The sequence below is a fragment of the Amia ocellicauda genome, chromosome 8, assembly GCF_036373705.1.
Source record: "Amia ocellicauda isolate fAmiCal2 chromosome 8, fAmiCal2.hap1, whole genome shotgun sequence".
NCBI classification, from domain to species: Eukaryota; Metazoa; Chordata; class Actinopteri; order Amiiformes; family Amiidae; genus Amia; species Amia ocellicauda.
Genome location: NC_089857.1, coordinates 25,753,829 through 25,776,038, shown reverse-complemented (window position 1 = coordinate 25,776,038; position 22,210 = coordinate 25,753,829). Strand labels below are relative to the sequence as shown.

Below are 22,210 nucleotides of genomic sequence, written 5' to 3'. Positions count from 1 at the left end.
TGAGAAAGTTTGACCTGCAAAACTTGCTGTGATACAGAGTCCTTTTTATAGGATTCAATAGTGTTTTCTTCAATCTTCCACTATAATGTGAGTTCAGGGCTTCTGAATGGCCCCACCTATAAAGCACCCTGCTCGGAGTGCTGTGTGTGTTGTCTTATCCAGAAACATTTGGTTCAGATATGGGCAAGATGATGTGCTGATTGTGACATTTAAGGGTGGGAGATTCCAAGATAAGGTAAAATGCCAAATTAATCATAATTTGCAAATTCCATCAATAACATCAATATTGGACTGATTAAACTACATATAAAAATCCAACCCAACCCAAGGCCTACATATTCTGGAAAGTTGGCCCTGTTCTTTTGGGTAAGCAATACAATATTACTTAATCAAAAGCTGGCACTGCTGTGTCAAATGTTACAGCTTCCTTGAACAATATAATCCTGCTTTTATGTGTGTGAAGTATAATTATTTATTTGGATAAATCATTGGATATTGAATACAGTTTACAGTCAAGACCTTAAGAACTGTGTGTTTATTTACTCATTGCTCTCCAAACTTAGTTTTCAAAATGTTAAACCTAAATAAGAGGATTTCTTTTTCTTAAGACCCTGTGTCATTATTAAACTGATTCTCTTGAGCTTTAAACATTTTTTAAAGCTTCTCTCAATCGATTTATGGATGGAATACACCCCCATTTTAGTATGTTTCCTGGATAATTCACATAGTTGCAATATATGGTTTTGTTTTAAAAACAAATCTTGATTGACTGATTGTTGAGAAACCCGCTCTCATCTGGTCACTGTCTCTTGGGGCTCAAGGCTGTGGGAGTCTGGAACAAGCTGACCAGCAACATTGTTGTAGCAGATTCCCAGGGAATTGTTCAAAGAATTGTTGGATGCAGTTTTTGGATTGTTAAACTACTTGTAACCTCAAAAACAATAAGTTATTGTGTTCATGGTGGAAATAGTGTCTTGGTCATGTTGCTGATACAGTGGCCATAGTTGCAGGACACTCTTAAATGAACCAAAATCTTCACTAATGTGGTGATTGCATCACAATAGTATATCTTGACAATACCAATTCAACAAAATCACCTATATACGTGTAAAATAATGCTTCTTCAGGATCAGTACTTGACATTATATATTGATAATGTCAATTCATTCTATCTTGCATTTGTCAAACATACAATTTAATTGTGCAGGTCCTGGGTAGTATCTATATTGAATGCAGCTGTAGCTGCATTATTGAGTAGTTTACACCCTATTTTCCTGCATGGAACTTACTTTGTTCTGAAACTGGTCTGTAAGCTATTTCTAGTGACGTGTGATATGCTCAAAGACTGTGGTTACGTGCTGATAAAAGGTCATGGTGGTAGAGGTAGGTGATACTGCTGGATTACAATTTTAGATTTTAAATGTTTTGGTTAATTGTTTCTACCTTACTGTTTTTGTGTGTTGGTTATTGTTTAGTTTGTATACATAAACCAAACTTATTTTAAACTTTTTGCAGCCATAACCACAGACCAAGTCACCACAGTTCTAGCATGTTCCATTAATGAGTCTGAAGTTTCTATAAGCCTTTACTTCTTTTTTGGAAATATTATAATTCCTTTTATGACAATTCAACCACCTCCTAATGAAGAAACTAATTTTATTTAAAAAAGTCTATGTATTCCTCCTAATAATCTAAACAATTACATTGCATAATTTTTTTGTAGGTGAAATCATGGAAAATCTACAAATGTGTATAAATTCCATATTGTTAAGGATGGAAATAAAGCTGAACATTATCTTGAGAGTGATAATTCTATTGATATGAAACTTTGTGTTAAAGGAATAGGGAACTTTGTCATGAACATTGTAGAACCGTCTCAGAAATAAGTGGAGAAGTCGCGGAGATAAAGCAAATAGAACTTTAACCAAGCCGGCTCGGAAGCCCCACGTCAGGAATAATTCCTTCAGTGAGGACTTAATGTTTACAAACATGAGTACAGCTTTATATGAAAATGACGTAACATCTTATGGCCGTTCATCCAATCAGAAGATACAGGTCCGGGTCCGTTTACGATCTGTCCTCCCGTGAAGAGGTGATGGATACAAAAAGCAGATGTCTGTCTTTGATGTGCACTAGGAAGATGCGATCCCACGGTTGTCATTTACCTAGTGTCAATCGCTCATTAACAGAAACAATTTCTGCCTATCTTGAGAAACGATAAGTCATAAACAAATTCTCAGCAGACATCTGTAGGCTATTTCGGCACTGTGTAATCTTTCATTACTGACAGGAGTTTCTAACAAATCAACCTTGTTGACCCTTTACTTGTCCTGCTAAATCTAATCTGCTCAGTCTGTATACAAACTACTTCTAATGCTAGTATTAATATAAAACATTATATAATTATCACAAAACACTTTCTTCAACGTCCTATACAGAGTCTTCAAACATACATAGGTCTGTTTCAATTTTTCCCCCTGCATTTTTTCTTTTGCAGTAAATGTACTGGAAATACCAGATCTATTACTTTTAGAATTTAGGTGTTATCTCTGTCTAAATATATACAAAGTATGCTGTAATGTGTTTTTGTCTCAAACAAATTAGAAAAAGTATGACAAAAATGTGAAAAACAAAACACATATATACTGGTTTTAGCAGCCTACCAGAACTGGGTAATTAGGATTCCTTTTTTAAATATGTTAGTTAGACTAATTAGCACTAAATATCATGTAGTCATATAACTGTTAAATTTCTATTTCCAAACATATATATATATATATATATATATATATAAAAGCAAGCACATTGCTAACGATGGAGGAATCAATTCAAGGCCTGAACTGATGTCGTCCGCAGTCACATTGTATAGCCTCACAGATGAATGAGCAGCCAGTTGCTCATGAAGTGTGTTGGCATCTGGGATATTGGTCCCATATACCACAATCCTGTCCGCCAGGTTCTTTAGTGCACCCCCACCCCATCAGGGGCCCCCTTGCCATGGGACGCCTCTGTGAAGTTCCATGTAAACCCTTTCATGAAGGGCACTGTTGAGGCCAGGTAGAATGCTGTTTTGTTGCGGTACTGGGAGGTGGGTCCATCTGAAATTAAATTAATATGCATGGCTATTGGATGCTCTTGGATGCTCTTCTCAGGATCAAGATGAGCCCATGTTGCAACGTCATCATGCCTCAGGCATGCTGAGAGTGAGGCGAAAGACACCACTCGTCCCCTACTCAGGTATTTTACCCCTGTATGCAAGGTCACTTGCTGGTTCCTGCAACCAAAGTGGGTATCATTAATTTCCCTGCTGTACTTGCAGCTGTAGTTTTCGCTGTAATCGATATGAACGATCACATCTTTCTCTGTCAGGCTCTCCCTTAGCATCTTTAACCTCTCAAGCTGGATGTTGTACACATGTATGGCGAACTTATCAATGTGTCCTTGCGAGAGGTCAACAAGTTTTTCTATTGATGTATGTTTCTTCTCTAGTATTGTTTCTGACTTCCATCTCCTCTGTTGAGCCATCTCTGTTTTTTTGGGTCACTGAAATCATCCTTGTGACCCATTCATTCCATGAAATTATGTTCTCTTTGGTGGACGGATCCATGGCTGTAGGGAAAGCCTTTTGTTTGCATTTATCGCCCCTTCGGTACATGCATGCCATGTTACCCGTGCTGCACACGCAAGTTTCAATTATGTCAGTGGTAGACTCCGTTGCAAAAACCCCAAGCTGGTGTAACTTCTTGATCTTCAGGCCAAAGTTCTCATGTGTTTTACAGGCACATGTCTCCCTTTGCGATACATTTGGTCTGACAATCCAGAAGGGTCTCAGTCTGAAAAAATGAGCCCTGGAAATCTTGTTCCATGGGTGATGTGAGAGAAATTTGGAGTGGAGTCTCTCCATTGTGTCAGTTAAGATCCTCTTTCTAAATACCTGACCCTTCTTACGGATCTCCCCAGCTTTGCCATTGATGACTGTGGAGTTATTGTCCTGATGGAGGAATCGACTGACAAGACTGCCCATCAGTCGTCTATGGCTGCTTGTTTGAGAGTGGTTTGGGTTCTTTTGGTTTGCTGGCTCTCTTGGTGTCCTTGGCTTGCAGCCTTCTCAATTGTTTTTTCAGATTAATAATCTCCCTTGCCTTACTTTGAAGTTTAACATCAGTCTCTCTTAACTTTGACCTCAGTGTCTTGATAGTTGCCATTCTTTCCCTTCCTACTGTGGGAGTGGACGTCTGAACTGGATTTGGACACGGCAGCAGCTGTGGGGAGCTTGGAGCTTGGAGCATGATTTCGGCATGATCTGGTTAATTTACATTGATGGATGGCGGTGTCAAGTCCAAGATGATATTCTGGGATTTATTTTTTGCATATCTTGCCGAATTATCTCGCCATTGCTTTTTTTTCTTTTCATGTTGTTTTACTGTTAGATGTTCAGTTTTTTTCACCTGTCCATTTTGCTTTCTTCTCTGATATCTGAAAGTGTAATTCATATAAGAAATTAGCATGTTTATTTTAATAACTCTCCAATAGCTACAATCTAATATTGTTTGACTAATATAATATCCCAACAAATACAGAAGAGTTTAACGTTCATCTGAGTGAGTGAGTAATGTGTAACAACCAATGGGACTCAATTAAATCAACCATTATGAGATGTAATAAAATGTAATAATGGCTAATACCACATAACCTTTAACTGCTTAACACTCTTTCTGTAACCTTTCTGACTCCTGACCTTTCTCTTTCTTTCCTCCTGTACTCCTCCAGGAGTTCTGGGTTGCTGTAAATCTTTTCTCTATGCTTTTCTAACCTAGCTTTTGCTGCAGATTTCTTTCTTGCACTACCTGCTAGCCTGCAAAACATCAATAATTAATATATTTATACATGTAGTTAATATGTTAATAGTTAATGAAAGACCTTCTACAATGTCCAGTTAAAATGATACTATATCGGGTGATGTTTATAAAAAAATATGCAATTATGCCCATTTTCATGAGATGAATAACATGATAATAACATGTAATAAAATAATACATAAAATATTAAATGATAACTAATTTACTAAAATAGTAAATTATCATTACCGCAACAGAGGTTCTCGCTACCGCAACAGGCATTAAAGTGTAGCGGTAGATGAGAGATGTGTTGCGGAGGATGAGAGGAGTTAACATGTTTCACTAACAATGGAGTAGCCATGATGACTCATCAAAATATTTGTCATTGTTAATGTTAGGAAATTAAATACCTTTATATTGATAAAATATTGATAATCAAAACTTTTTTACAAACATGGAATATTTCATGTTGCGGAAATGAGAATCAATATTGTCGTGTACAGGGGTTGAAGAGAGAAGTTTTAATTTTATAATGTAAGAAATTGAAGAGACTAGCTTACCTTATCTTGTAGCTTCTCTTCTTTGTGATGCATCATGGGAAAATAAAACTTTATTTAAAAATTCTTGTAGTCTTCACAGAAGCGTGAATAATGTAGCGGAGGATGAGAACCGCATACATGGACACTGCGTTTTTCCACCAAATTGATTTTTTTTTAATGAAATGTATTATGAAGTAGTTTTACTTTACTACAAGACATAATAAACAATATTCATTTTGTTTTTGTGAAAAAAAAATAGTTTATGCAATCTAAAATGCAATCAAAGATCCATTGAAACGAATGTGGACGCATTGCGGAAATGAGAATTTTAGCTGAAAATGTATTAAAATACAATAATAATTCACTTTTATGTCTAAATTACACTCTGTATAGGAAAGACCACACTATTATCTTTAATATTATATTTTTATTATATTACTAAATTGAGACTTTTATATTGAAATGATCACTGCCATGGTATTCCATTGGTTTCGTGAGAATGACCCTGCTGTGGGGTGACACCTACTGTCTCAGGCAGTCCATACTGGAAGGCGACCCAGATGTCAAGCAATTTGTAAACCAGGACTTCTATGTCGACGATGGCTTGAAGTCTTTTCCTACAGTTGAGGCTGCAGTGGACCTGGTTAAGAGGATAGAAGATGTTCTCTCAGACTCTAACTTGCGGCTACACAAAAATGCCTCAAACAAAAGAGAGGTCATAGAGGCCTTTCCATCTCAGGACCACGCCAGTGACTTCAAAGATCTGGACCTCGGTTCTGATGCACTTCCCATGGGTCTCAACTGGCACCTGATATCTGACACCTTTGTCTTCAAGGTAGCTGATGAAGAAAAGCCCTTCACTCGTCGTGGCATCCTATCGACTGTGAATAGTATCTATGACCCTCTGGGATTCATCGCCCCAGTCACCATTCAAGGCAAGGCTATCATCAGAAAGCTTACAAAGGACAACGGTGATTGGGACTCCCCCCTTCCTGAAGAGATGAAAGAGATGTGGACCACATGGCGATCCTCATTGAAAGATCTAAGCAGTCTCTAGATCCGAAAGTCCTACACAGAGATTTCTCCCACGGAGGTATCACGTAGAGAGCTATGTGTCTTTTGTGATATTTCAGCTAAGGCAATTGCTGCAGTAGCCTATCTCAAACTGACAGATATGAACGGAACCAGCCATCTGGGCTTCATCATGGGCAAGGCTAAGCTAGCCGAACATACAATTCCAAGACTTGAGCTTTGTGCAGCGGTTTTGGCAGTGGAACTTGCCGAGCTTGTCTCCTCAGAGATCAACATGCAGTTGCATAATACTACCTTTTACAGTGATAGTAAGGTAGTATTAGGCTACATCAATAATGAGACCAGTCGTTTTTATGTTTACGTCAGTAATCGAGTCCTGAGGATAAGGAGTAACTCTCGTCCTGAACAGTGGCAGTATGTATCCACAGATATAAATCCTGCAGATATTGCCACAAGAAGGTCTGTCACTGCTGCACATCTCTCAGGTACTAGCTGGCTTTATGGACCGACGTTCCTGAAACATCCCATGCAAAGCCCTCCCGAGGAAGGCACCTTCGAGCTTGTGAACCCTTCTTTGGATGCGGAGATCCACCCTCAGGTCTCTACAATGAACACATCCATGTTGAGCAAACAACTGGGGTCTCAGCGCTTCTCAAAGTTTTCCAGCTGGAAACTAACCCACGCAATTGCTCGTCTCATTCATATAGCTTGCCTCATCCAGATGAATCCTGAAACCAAAGCCAGTGGCTGCAAGGGCAGGCATCACTGCCACGCAGCAATCTCAGTTGATTAACTCTCACGGTCTAAAAGAACCATCATCCATGCAGTTCAAGAAGAGACATACGGTCAAGAGTATGCCTGTGTAAGGAAGGAGGAGAACTTTCCTAAGGACAGTCCTCTCAAAGCCTTAGATCCCTTCATTGATGCGGATGATCTTCTGAGAGTTGGAGGTCGCGTCAGAAAAGCAGAACTCCAGCAAGAAGAGAACAACCCTCTCATCATTCCAGGAAAGCACCATATAGCAATGCTCCTGGTCAGATATTACCATGAGAAAACTCAACATCAGAGACGACAGTTCACCGAGGGCACCTTAAGGCCCGCCAGGTTCTGGATAGTCGGCGGCAAAAGGCGGGTTAGCAGTGTTATCCATGGGTGTGTTACATGCCGCAAACGCAGACACAGAAGATGGCAGACCTTCCAGCAGATCGTCTTTCCACCAAACCTCCGTTCATGAACGTTGGCCTGGATGTTTTTAGCCCATGGACAGTATCTTCATGCCGAACAAGGGGCGAGTAAGAGGTGGGTGGTGTTATTTACCTGTATGAGCGTAAGAGCCATTCACATAGAGGTCATCGAATCTCTAGATACTTCAAGCTTCATCAAGCTTTTCCTTGCCATCAGGGGCCCAGTGAAACTCATCCATTCCGATCAAGGAACTAACTTTGTCAGTGCTTGTAAGGAGCTTAAGATTGATTCCAATATCGACAACACTTCTGTTGAGAAGTTCCTGTGGGACCAGGGCTGCACATGGAAGTTCAATCCTCCCCACGCCTCTCACATGGGTGGTTCATGGGAGAGGATGATTGGTGTAGCAAGAAAAATCCTGGACTCTATGTTCCTCCAGCTTGGGACTTCGAAGCTGACTCACGAGGTACTTGGCACCCTGATGGCCGAGGTGGCTGCTATTATTAATGTCAGACCTCTCATTCCGGTGTCCACTGATCCGGACGACCCTCTCATACTTACACCGGCAACTCTCCTTACTCAGAAAGTGAGTCTCCCATCTGCCCCAGTCTGTGACTGGGTCAAAGACCTCTACAAATGCCAGTGGCGGCAAGTCCAGCATCTGGCTCAGACCTTCTGGGATAAATGGAAGAAGCAAAATCTTTCTTCAATTCAGCCATGAAGGAAGTGGCAGTTATCCCCATCCGACCTTCAGCCTGGAAGCGTTGTGCTTCTCAAAGACGACCGACTTAAGAGGAATGAATGGCCGTTGGGACTGATTACTCAAGTCTTCCCCAGCGAAGACAGCAGGGTATGCAGGGTAGAGATCAAGGTCTCCAGGAAAAACGGGACTAAAGTGTTCCTGCGGCCAGTAAATGAGACAGTCCTGCTCCTCGCTCCTGAGAAGAAGCCATAATAGCTGTGTTATTGACGCCAGACAGGAAGTGTTCTGTTACAAGTGTTTTTAGTAATAATGTTTTTCTATGTAAATCCAATGTTCTATGATGGGTAGTGGTTCCTTTAAGAAATACAGGACGTAAGTAACAGGGATTCACCTTTAACCTCCCATGTGACTTTAGTCAGGAAGTAATGACTCATGGAAGAGAGAACAACAATTTTCTACCTGTTGTATCAGTAATCATCTGTACACATCTAATGCTTTTCGAAGCATCGTTGGTATGTAACATCACCTTTTATTCTATCTATAATTGTAATTCATTATTTGCTATAAAAAACATTGTTTTGTGAAGTTTGATGTAAAAAGGCTATCAAGCTATTCTGGGTTGATTTAATATACAACTATACATCTATAGTCATTAGGAGTTCAAAGTCAAATACAGTAATCGACAACATATTAAAATGAGACTGTTATAGGTTACTTGGTTGATACTTGCAATGAATATGTAAACAAGGGAGAATTTAGTTCATGATAAAGTATGTTTACAGTGTATAAGGTATTTACAATATGCATAGTTTTTATTATGCCTTCTGTCTGTTCTCAGTTTCACCCTTTTCTAATCAATAAACTTGCGGACAAACGGATATCTGTCTCCAGAGTTTTGATGAACAGAAGGTGTTTAACTTACTGCCAAGTTATATTCAGTACATATAATCGAGGGCGGCATAAAAGCATTATTATAAGCTGAATATCAATTCAATGTATGTACAGGTCTCTGGTCTTATGATTTTAGGGGGTAGAAAAATCCTTCTTCATGGAAACTATTTTTAAGCTAAAACCTCTTAAATACAGCCTTGCATTGCAGGTCCTGCAGTTCTTCATCCCAGAGACATACTTGTAGCTGTCAATCCTTTCTGTTATTTGGATCAAGGACCCTAGGCCTGGCTTTGCTGGCTCCCCACCAAAGATTAGCTCTGGAGAGACTTGTATCTCAGTGTACAGGGAAATTAGATCCTGTGTCTTAATGGCATTCCTACAAATTTGTGTTGCTCTCTTATACCTCCATACTTGAATTATATGTCTCATGCCATCTTATCTTAAACCTTTAATTTGACTAAAATGTCAAGGGTAAAAGAATACCAGCAAATATACAATTATGAAAAACATTGCCTTTAATTTCTTCAGCTTCTTTACAAAAACACCCTATAAATGTTGCATCCAAACATAAAGCAACATTTTCCTTCCTGGTGGCTTTGTGGGTATAGCGGATTGCAGAATCCTTTGGGCACTCATTACATAACCTTTTCTCAGCAAGGGGAATGGCTTTGTGGGGTTATGAGAATGTCAGAATCACAAAGGAGAAAAAAAAGTGTATTGATGGTAATATGAATAAAGCTAACATCCTGTGTAAACAGAAGCAGGATGTAACTGTATATATTAAAGTGCTTGTATTAGGAATAATAACTAATGAGCAGTTGTTGATTTTGGTTTGCACTGTTGTTGTTTTTTTCTTCATTTATTTTGGTTTAAATCACAAAATCTTTAAAGTATTACAATATATCTCTGTGCTGCTCATAAGTTAACACTAGGCAACCTGTCAATTTATGATTGGGCACAACTGTCTTAAGACATGATATCAGTCTTCTGAATGATTAGCTTATATTGAATTTTGTCAAAATTAAAGGGAGAATGGTGATCTCTCTTGATGTACACACACACACACATATATACACACGGGTGACAAATTAAAGGGAAAACCAACATAAAGTGTCTCAGTAAGGTGTTGGGCAACTACTAGCCACCAGAACAGCTTCAATGCTCCTGGCAGAGATTCTACGAGTCTCTGGATTCTACTGGAGGGATGGAACACCATTCTTCCAAAAGATATTCCCTCATTTGGTGTTTTGATGATGGTGGTGGAGCGCGCTGTCTAACACGTCAGTCCAAAATCTCCCATAGGTGTTCAATTGGGTTGAGATCTGGTGACTGTGAAGACCATAGCATATGATTCACATCATTTTCATACTCATCAAACCATTCAGTGACCCCCTGTGCCCTGTGGATGGGGGCATTGTAATCCTGGAAGAGACCACTCCCGCCAGGATAGAAGCGTTTCGGCAGAGGATAAAGGTGATCACTCAGAATAACTTTGTCATGATTTGCAGTGACCCTTCCCACTAAGGGGACAAATGGACCCAAACCATGCCAGGAAAATTCCCCCCACAGCATAACAGAGCCTCCGGACCCCTTCACTGTAGAGGTCAAGCAGTCAGGCCTCTACCATTCTCTTGGTGTCGCCACACATGCACTCGTCCACTTGTTGAGAATATGGTGAAGGATGACTCATCTGACCATATCACTTTTTTCCACATCTCTGTAGACCAGTGCCTATGGTTTTTGTACCACTGAACTCTCAAATGTGCATTTGTCTATGTAATGAGGGGTTTATGCACTGCAACCCTACTATAATATCCTTCTCTGTGTAGTTCTCGATGGACTGTTCTTGCTGACACAGTCTGATCACATCCTGCATTGACATTCTCAGTCACCTGGGAAAGAGTTGTTCTTCTGTTTTTCGTTTACATATTGTAGTAACGCACAAGCATCACAGTCATCAAATGTGTGCTTTCCACCACAACTTCAAGCCCTGTTTACTGATGTCTTTCCCATAGATCTAAATGCAGATGTAACTTTAGTTACTGTTCCTATTGAAACACTAGTCAGTTGAGTAGTCTTTGTAACTGAAGCTCCTGCCATTCGTGCCCCAATACTGACCCCTCTTTCAAAGTCACTTGAGCTTGATCCAAAATAGAGGTCATCTGGGCCTGCTTAGGAATAATCTTATTAGCAAATTAAACAATCTTCTTATGTTTCAATAAACAACCTATACTGTAACAAGGTTCTCTTGCATTATGAGATGTGGAATTAAGATACCTACGTATATGTTAATAAAAGATTGTGTACTTATAGTTTTTATTTTTTATCCTGGCCTAAAAACAGTAGAACCAGGAATAACAATCCAGACCTACATGAGAGAAGGAAGATTTGTCCTAAATTCTGAGGTCAGAACATCAACACCTGAGAGAACTCAGATTGGACTCCTGGTTAAAATTTACCTACAGGCTCAGTTCTGTGTTTAACACTCAATAATTGTTTCAGTTGCCCATTAGGCCTCAGGTCAACAGAGCAGATCTTTATTGTCTGCTGTGCCATTTTGAAGCATCTTTAATTGCCATCAATCATGTTTTAACTCGGCCAAATTCATCATATGGATGAGAGGAATACAGAAGTAATACACACTGGGTATGCATATTTAGTGGTATTGATTACTAGACTCTGGTCTGTGTTTTTGTAACTAAGTGGTCTAAATGAGGTAATGAAGTGAGGCACTTGGGAACGTGAAAGGAAAATGCATTTAATGTCTGATCCACATTATTTCCAGTCATCCTTTACTTAAGGGACTGGTAGCCATTGTATGTAAAAACATAGGAGGGGGGATTTTTATTTATTTAATTTTCTTTTACTTCCACTTTGGTTTGAATTGAGGGAGTATCAATTTGGAGCTTTGGATAGTGCCAGCCACAGTGTTTTTGCTCTGAGGATGCCAGCTGGCAACAAGAGGAATGCTTCCATTTATACTGATGTCTCACTAGTGACTTTGATGATGGATGCCTATGTAAGTCCCAAAACAGCTGCATTCTCATAATTATAAATTATTCACAATGGCACTAGGAATGTAAATATTATTTAGTTAGGTATACATTTATCCTCTTGTTGCTTTAGTAAATGTATTTTTGTGCAGCATTGTTTCTCTTGGTACATATTGCTTCATTTTATTTTGTTGAGGTCCTAATCTGGCAAAATGCAAGAAGAAATAGCTCCTCGATGCAATCAGTGAGGAAATCACTTGTATCACTCTTTAAATAGCAAAATAATACGTAAGTCTGTTGCTTCCCCCAATAAGTCAAATATTTACAAATCATTTAATACAATGTAATACTTTAAACATCTGTATTCCTATTCTTTAACTCATTTGCTTCCAAAAGTGAAATAGGACATGTAAACTGATCATGTAAATATTTAATTCTGCAGATTGGCCTTAAACCCCGTAAAAGATGGAATCTATTTCATAACTTTTTGAGATTGCAATTTTGTTCAGCAGTGTACAGCCATTGATGCAGAGAATCTTGCTCTAAATCTTTCACAAACGCCATCACAGGTGCCTTTGCTTGCAATTACATTTTTGGCATTCTTTTGGCATTCTGCACTGGAAAAACTTTTTACTTAAAAGAAGAACTTCAGTGGTTTTGAAGGAAGGAATTTGAGTTACAGTAGTACTAGTAGCAGTAGTGGTGTACAAAGTAGTCAGAAGTTACAATTCTTTAGTAAAAGTAAAAAAAGTTAAAATCTAAAACTTACTCCAGTTAAAGTAAAAAGTCTCCCATTCAAACAGTACTCGAATAAAAGTAAAAAAAAAAGTATTTACTTTCAAGTGTGCTTAAGTACCAAAAGTAAAAGTAAATATGATTTTAGCAATAATGTGAATTTGCATGTGTTTGTGTGTGAACCTCATAAAAGTGGCACATTAATTTGATGTTTTAATCCAACAATTTATTTCAAAATTCAAGGTATTTTTACAATTTTATCTTGAAGAAAATCACGTCCAACAAAAACAAATGTTGTTTAGGCACAGATCTGAAAATTTCTTTCATTTGCATTACATTTTTTAAAGGGTAACATTAGGCTATTAACATAGATGGCTTGACAAATCAGATTATCGACTGAGGTAATCAAATAAAATGTGTAATTTATATAATATTTTTATATATGTTTTTCTTACGGCAACCCACTGTTCAAGCTAACCAGTGCAAAATACGGCAGTTATTGGTGTAATCTTTGGAATGTCCTCGGGTGAAAGTATTTTGGCTAGGCTAATACCACAACAAACTTTTAATCTAGTTAACAGTGCCAGCTTGAAATATTCATTTCTGAATTATTATTCATTAATTCTGATTAATTTTATGATACAGATAAGGTCGGAGACATGAACCAAATTAGCAAGAGTGTAGACTAATCTCTTTGAAAAACACCAAAACAGCCTTTGAATGCTCAAAAACAGCCTTTGTTGAAGAATGCTTTTTATTATCAGAATGATCAAGCTCTCACTCTGCTGGATCCAACAGAAAATAAACAACATAGGCACAGAAAGGTTAAAACCATTGTTTCCATCTTTGATCAAGGATAAGAGCAAATGACAAAAGCACTTAGTGGACGAGAGAGGGAGTAGATTTTTGCTGCATATAAGGTTAAACTGATTGGCTCCCTATGACACTACTGCTACATGTTAATTCCTACTATGTAATTCCTCCCTCCAATTTTAATAATTGTAACAGGGTCTGTAAATGTATTGAACTAAAAAGTAAATTATTTTATTTACAATTGTAGTGGGGTAAAAGTAGGCACACATAAAACATACTTAAGTGGAGTACAAATACTCCAAAACATACTTAAGTACAAGGAGAGGACCTTTCATACCTCACTCCCTGCAGCAGGCTCTTTGATCCCCAGGAGACACACATGGCCAAGCAAAATCAATAATATTATATTCATCACTAATCAGGGAAACATTTTTTTTTATAACAGATTGATATACAATTTATATTGATATACAACAATTTACAAGATTTGGATTAAAGCAGAATAACACAAAATAATAAGAAATTCAGCTGACAATGAAGAAGGTTTATTTTTTTGTGATCCTTCTGTATTGAGAAAGATATGCAAGAATGTAATAATAATCATGAATAATACTAACATATTATAATCAGAGAAACTTGGAGTGTAACTGTTTATGGAAAAACCTTTAGTTTAGATGATGCACAAATAAAACATTGGCCTAACATTAATTTATAATTCTGAAATATAATTTTCCTGTGTCAGTTCTATTAGGGTTCTGTTCATATTGAACATGTTCTTCTGAATTAAATATGTTTTACATTATTAATTCAACTTTCTACATTGTTTTGAGACATTGAATACCTCAACTAAGTCTCCCCTCAGCTGTCAGTCACAGTTTTTCTTCATAATTCCTGCCCATCTGCCTCTGACAAAGGTTTTTTAACCTGTCTGGATGGCATCGTTAAAAGCACTGTGTTGATATTTTGATAATGTACCTAGTTATTACTGAATACTAGTATATTACACAAGGGCATTATTTTTCACCATAGCCCTTCTAGACTCTGCACTGCATACTTTTTGAACCTGTCCTCCATACTGCCTCGCTCTTTACACAGAACTAATACAGTTATCGTCAAAAGCAATCAGTCCCTCAGAAACTGAGTCTGCGGTTTACAACGGAACGGGGGAAATAGTTGCTCTAGCTTCCGGTCTAGGAGATATCATGACAGAGCAGCTGCATATACATCATGTCAGTTTTCCTATTTCTTTTGGCTGTCTGCCAAAGCACAACCAATCCTCAAGGGACATCCTCACCATCTGATTACAGCCCTATTATGATATAATTGCTGCTCACAAAATGAAAAGAAATATTAGTTTCCCTGTGTTTTTTATAATTATAGCATGAAGAAAACTAGAAGTTTTAGAATATGTGAATAACATGATTGTTTACAGGATATGAAGCAAATATATCAATGAAATAAAGATTTTGAAATGTCACATACTTGACCCAGTGTACACAGGAAATATGTCAGGTATCCAAGTATGTACTTAGAAATCTTAGTGTTTAACTCAAAATTGGAGGGAAAGTTCAAACCTCTTCAAATGCAAGTTTATGATTTCCATGTATAAAAAAATATATTCTCAATCATATACATTTTCCTTTTCTATTGTTTTTTTCTTACAGCATTAAGGATTCAACCAATGCCTGGTCAATTTAATTCATTTTTGAGAAATGGAATGTTCTACATGTAGTTGCTGAAGATTGATTTTAAATATAAAATGGGTGCCACTGAACTTGTTAATTTTGTTTGAGTCATTGTTGTCATCTAGACAATGTGAGGAAGTGAAAAGTTAACAACATGCTTTTTTATTAATTGAAATGTACAGAACATAAATTATGTTAAAATTAAACCATGCACACATAAGACCTCATAAAGAACATTGTAAAGTTGAAAGGAAAGGAAAGAAACCTCAAAAAATATTTGGTACAGTAATAACAATGTCTTAATTACTTTATTCTTCCCTTGGATAGCACAGTTTTGAAACATGAACATGAAAAAAGCTTCCAAAAGGAAAACCAAACCAAATTTAGGTGACTTGTAAAGGCAGAGAATTAAATGTCATAGTTCCCATGTGGGGGGCTACACAGTTTCTCTTCTGTGTGCCTGACCTCAGGTTTCAGAGTACAGATCTGCACTCAGTCACCTGACTATGCAACTTCTATTAAAATATGGTCAATTAACAGAGTTGAGGATAATGCATTAGTAACGTAACACACTACTGTAATAATATTACTTGTCTTAATAACAAGTTAATATAACGTATTGGAGTTTTAATTTGAGTAATAATATTAGTTACTTTTCGTTAAAAAAATATACGATAGGTTCCTCACTAAATTCATCTAAATGACGTGGTGTTTAAATCGGAAGCAAGTAGCACTACATTCAATAAGACTTATTTACTCATGTGCACCATATACACCATGGCACCACTTGGACTGTTTGATAATTAAAAGAATAGCCCCCCGATATTGAGAAAATAACCCCAAGCCTTGCACATGCGGCTGCCGTCAGAGCTGAACCGAGGCCTGTATTCGGAAACCCACTCTTTCTCCGGGCAATTAGAAAAGCTGGCATTGGTCTATGGAGTAACTAAACTGTCAATATTTTTTAACACAAGCAATCACTTGCAGAAGACACTTGTCAGTCTTTTTATTCGGCCAATTGCCTTTTTCATTTATTAAAGTAAGACGTGATTCAAAAACGATTTAAGTTCAAGATTCACGTAGTTTAATACAGACAACTGACCATAAGCCTTTGCCAAAGATTTCTGCTTTTTAATTTCCTGATATGAGTTAGAGATAGATCACTTATACATTGATATATATTGAAAGGTTGTCTTGATTAAAGTAAATGATTAAGTCCTGTTAGTTTTGCGAATGGTAAGCTAACAAGTATATTACCACACATATTGCAATATATTTAGGTTGATTGTACAGAGTTGATTTATTTTGTACCTTGTACCTTGAATTATGTGCAGGAGATGTTGCGCTGCGACCGCTAATAATCTTCCAGTTTTTGTGTATTTTTTGTTTTGTTACCCAGTTTAGAGCAGACTACTGGCGGATTACTTTGTTTTATATTATTGCTAAGCCTTTGTAATGAAGTTGCCGATTAATAAAATTTAAATGAGTTTGGAAATGAGATAATATCATCCAGCCGGATTCATTCGCAGTTTTCTACACTACTGACCCGAGAACTAAGGTAACCCACGGCTTTAAGGTACAGTTTGTTTATTTGTTTGGCACACATTTAAAAAACGCATTACCAGACTATGGAGATTAGTCACATTGTTTTGCAGGGCAAAAGGAAGGAATGTAGTGGGTAATATAACAAGTAATATAAAGCGCTACATTTTAATTGAACTAATATGTAATACTAATATTATTAATGAATTAATCTGAAGAAACGAGTAACGTTTTATCAGTAATGACCCCAGTATTGTCAGTGAACTCAGTTCAATATGTCATGAAAATCGCTGGAAGGTGGTCAAGCCAAGATCCAAAGCCCAGCAGAGCAGCATGTGCGAATCAGGGCAGAGAACACCAACCAAGCAGCCGAGGTCTGGATGAGTTGGAGCGGGTGGGCAGTAGTTGCAGGTAGGCCAGCCAGGAGGGAGCTGCAATAATCCAGGTGAAAGAGAACAAGGGCCTGGACCTGCAACTGAATCGAGTAGTCAGTGAGGAAGGGGCAAATTCTGCATATGTTGCTCAGGAAAAATCGGCAGGTGCCAGCATGAAGGTGTGCCGAGAGTAGGACAGAGCAGGATCAAGAGTGATCATCAGAAGAAGTGGTAGGAGATACTGACTTTTAGACTCACCGGTCATAGGTCGACATATCTGGTGACGTGATGGAAAAAAAAAATAACATTGAGGAGAAAACATGAAGAATTCAACCATGAAGATACCGCTCTTAATAACTAATTTGTCATCATCATTCATTTATCTACATCCCTTTCTCCCCAAAAATAAAATACTTAATTGACTCTCAATGTTTGTATTAATTTAAAATGCAACCATCGCTTTCCAATTCAAATGTATATGAAAAGGGCTCAGGGCTTTTCATAAGGAAACTCAGTGTACTTAATTTTGTATCAGCTCCTTCCTTGCAGCTTCTTCCAGGTGCTTTAACCACAACCCCCCCACCATCCTTCTCTCAATTTCTGTGCCAGTTGCTTCCTTTCAGTCCCTGTTCAGCACAAACAACAGCCACACCAAATCTGTGTGCCTCTGTTGCCTGCTCTCTCTTAAGCCCCTGTCTCTCTTTCAATGGAGTGATTGCAGATTTGTGTAGCCAGGGAAATGGGCAACACTCAGTCCATCAGCAGGTGGAAACAGTCTTGTGAAAAGTGGTTCAGCTGCAAGAACACAACATTAATATGCACAACATACAATAATAAACAGATTAAGTGAATAATACATAAAGCATTCATAAAACGTGCACAAAAAGTACATCAAAACACCATTGGAAATAACAAAATAACAAGAAAAAAGACAAGGAATATTAGTAGCAGAATGTAATACATGTAAATTAATTAATAAAAAAGAAGGCACTTGAAGCTGCTTGTCACTTTCTTTCACAGTTAGGACACTGTAGCTTGGGGAATACCGATATTGTAATTATGTTGTCACCAAGATATCATGGCTGTAGGCAGTTCCATTTGCTGTATTTTGTAATATTGATATTTGTGTGTTTGAAAAGCCTTGACATCAACAAAATGCATGGACTGTACATTTAAAGATCATGGTAATGTAAAGATTTTTTATATCTGTTATTTATCTGAGTTTTCCTTTACAGACCCCATGTCGCCTGTGAGACTCCCCAACCAGTGTAGGAGGAGGATGCTTTGAGACACTTTGAGGAGATATGGAAAATATATAAAAAAGAGCAGTGAGTAGAGGAAACAAAACTAATTAAGGGAAAGGAGAACGAGACTCTTTACATTCTTACTGCCTGCACTGCTCGCTGGTTGTTTATTTTCATGTGTGTCTGTGTTTGATTTTATGTATTTGAACTTGACTTTTATTTGCTTCAATTTGAACTTTTTGAATAATACAAAATAATAATTAATATCCATTTGGCTGATCTCTCACAACATTGCTCACCCAAATTCTTTCCATAGCACCCCTGCTGGGGTCCCAGGGGCTGAAAATATACAATATAGATATCAAATGGGTGGAAGAGACATAAACCAATCTAACTTTTTATTCTTATCAGTGAAGAAATCCAAACATCCAGGTGAAACATAAGGCACGTATATGTGGACTTCAAACCTAGGGAGGTCATGGGTTATATACAAATAAATTAAAGACATTAAGATGCCTATCCTGGAATAGAGACTCTAATAAGGTTTGATAAAGTTAAGAAAACCATTGGCTAAGATGTACATTTTTGTTGTTGTTGTTTAAAAAGTACATGATCTATCTTTCCATCTAGCTGACCTAGGAGTGTTTCTACTTCCTCAATTAACCAATGATACCATTTCCTTTTTAAATATATGCATCCTGTGAATTTCTGGAGAGATGAGCTCATAAAATCATCCTGTGCCTAAAACAAATATGCACACATGCATACAATAAGTATTAGTCGTAACATAGTCGTATGCAGAATTTTATCATATAGTTATTTGTTTTCTTCCACCGCTATTGAATGATTTTGTTTCCTTGCTTGCAGAAATGTACAGAATTTTGCTATTTGCGTCACGGTTGCCTGTACTCACCATTAACATGATTGTGACAAACTCATGAACACTTAGCTAATGAAAATAAACTGATTGCCAGGAGATTAGCAAGTCGGTAGGGATATGTAAATTCTGTTGGCTTCCATATGCTGATAATGATCAGCACACTTCCTGTAGTATTTTCAGACAATCAGATTTGAAGAAGTGTCTTACAGGTTAGATTATAAAAAAGTGTGCCACCTGATCGGATTCAATTGCTGCTGCCAACATGTTGTAGTCTCTTTGATCCACTTCCGGTATGTCCAGGAGGACCTGACTGGCTCAGTCACTCAATGCCGGGGCAAGCTGACACACTTTCTCCTCCTGCATCCAACAGTTTGCCCACACCACCAGTTGGTAATTGTACCTCGTATATTTCCCAGAGGGCTTCTCAGTTGTAGAAGAGTACATGGATCATGGTGGAATACAGCTGCTGCTGCCAGAAGAACTAAAGTAAACTCCTCATGGTGAAATGGAGGTGGCTTCTCCCCAGTATAGCATTGCTGCTCCCCAGGCCTGATATAGGTGAAGATGCTCCCGGCTTCGATGGTGGCCTCCTTGCAGTTTTTCCATGGAAGGTGGTTAGTCTCCTGTGGGGAGGTGGTCACTGAGAATTTGTAGTATTGATCAGCAATTATTTTGGAGGGACTTTGAGGGATCAGCTCCTGGAGGGACTTCTGCTATTGCATGCTTCCTAGTCTGCCTCCCCACTGTGCCATCCCGCTGCATCATGTTGTTGAACCTGATGGCATCCAATGAGCTTCTCTGCCCCACCTTCATTCGTTGCCATCTCGCAGGCTTAGCAATGCCATGATGCAGTCATTCCTTGCTTCTCGCTTCTGACATCAGTGTAACAGTTTTAAACAGGAACACACGGGACAAGTCCACACAAATCCACCCCCAAAAGTCCCCACAAAATCTATGTGCGGTGGCACTGACCAGAATGCACACACACACACACACACACGCACACACACGCACACACACGCACACACAGACACACAAAAACAGCACAGACCAGAAGCTGAGGGATAGGGTACAGTGATGTCGGGTTGTAAGCTTCCGTGCTATGGTGAAGAGAAAATCATGCTCTGTGTGCTCCAACTGGAGCCCCACTAGCTGCATCTTGCACCTGTAATGGAAAAACAGATCTGAAAGTTTACTCACCAATTCTCGACATCCGGCAGGAGGTGTGGAAAGTAAAATTCAGATCCAGTCAGGAAACTCCAGGCCACAAACTACACAACTACTACTACTACTACTACTACTACTACTACTACTACTACTACTACTAGGAACAGATGGGTTTAGAGGTTGCCAAAGTCAATCTCAGGACAGGTGAGAGAGGAAGCTATTTTGTTGTGTTTTAGCATTCCTAGTCTTGTTTTTAGTTTTGCCTTAATTGAAGTTAATCTTATTCCTAGTTTGCCTTAAGTGTAGTTAATTCAGTCTAGCTGTTGTGTAAAGCTTAGTCATTTTCAAATTTGTCAGCTAATATTTGTGTATCTATCTATCCCCTAGGTTCTTTACCAGTTTTAACCATTTACCTTTTCTTCATAAAAGTGGTGCCATTGAGCAAAAACATTAATAATTCACTTTTGTCTTATTTCTCCCCTCACAGGTTTGGATTTCAAGACTGTGGATTTGCTGTGGACTTGGATCAACTTCAGAAATGATCACCCTTACACACAACTGTAAATCTGTATGGGGATGAAGATCTGGAAATGCACTTAAATAATAAAGCCAGAGAACATGCAATAGAAATGCCACAGAATACTTACCAGGCACTATGACCTTAAAGGAATTATGTGGATGATAAAAAATGGTTTGACATTAACTGATCCATGATTTTAATCAGCTTGTTTTGTTAAAGAATGCCAGTTTGTTCTAGAGACCTCTGATGAGCAATGTTGCTTTTGGTTACAGGCAGGGGTTACATTGCTGCCTCCATGGTCGGGGGAAAAATGTTGCCAATATATTTTGCCAAAATGTAATGAGGCACTCCCAAACTTAAAGGGGAATGCATTCTTTCTCTTTCCAAGATGTGTGTGTCATGCACACCCAGAAATGAGCGTGTGAGCCACAAGGAGCCACGCACTTGCTTGAACTGCGCACAATCTCATTGTGAGACATACTGATGGCAGGTTGTATCGAGCGATGTAAGGTTAGAGACTGCTTGTGAAACACCAGGCTGATGATGACATTAGCCGGCACATTTGTCAAAATAAGTGACTAGATTAAGTTTGAAGTCATATCAATAAATTTAACACTTTAACCTGGCTAAGGAGGATGATGAAAGTTAGCTACTGTAGCTAATTAGCATGTGTGATTGAGCAGCATGAAGTGCTGTGGTAAATTAGCTAGTCTACCACAACAGCCCTCTGAAATCAAATTGGGCAGATCCACCCAAAACTGGGGCATGTATTACAGAGTATTAATTTATGGGGAAATGATCTGTGAAAGACATGCTGAAAAGAACCATGTATGGTTTGTTTACATTGCATCTTTCCTGGCTTCTGCAATTCAATGCACTAAAATTAAGTTGAAAACATAACAACAATATTTTCGAGTAAAAGTGAAAAAATGTATGTTGAGATAAAAAATAAAACAATCAAAAGCAAAATGGATAGAATTGTATATAAAAAGAATTATATCAAAAGTATATAGATTTTTTTGTTTTAAAGTGAGAGCAAAACTCTGATTGAGTGCATTTCACTCACACG

At 38.2% G+C, this 22,210-nt stretch overlaps 1 long non-coding RNA gene across 1 annotated transcript; it reads left to right on the top strand.

Annotated features, from left to right (window-relative positions):
* Positions 1-1,320: 1,320 nt before the first annotated feature.
* Positions 1,321-20,893, top strand: LOC136755246 (uncharacterized). Its single transcript, XR_010817646.1, has 3 exons — positions 1,321-1,383; positions 18,566-18,658; positions 20,675-20,893. It is a non-coding gene; the product is annotated as an uncharacterized LOC136755246 (long non-coding RNA).
* The last annotated feature ends 1,317 nt before the right edge of the window (positions 20,894-22,210 follow it).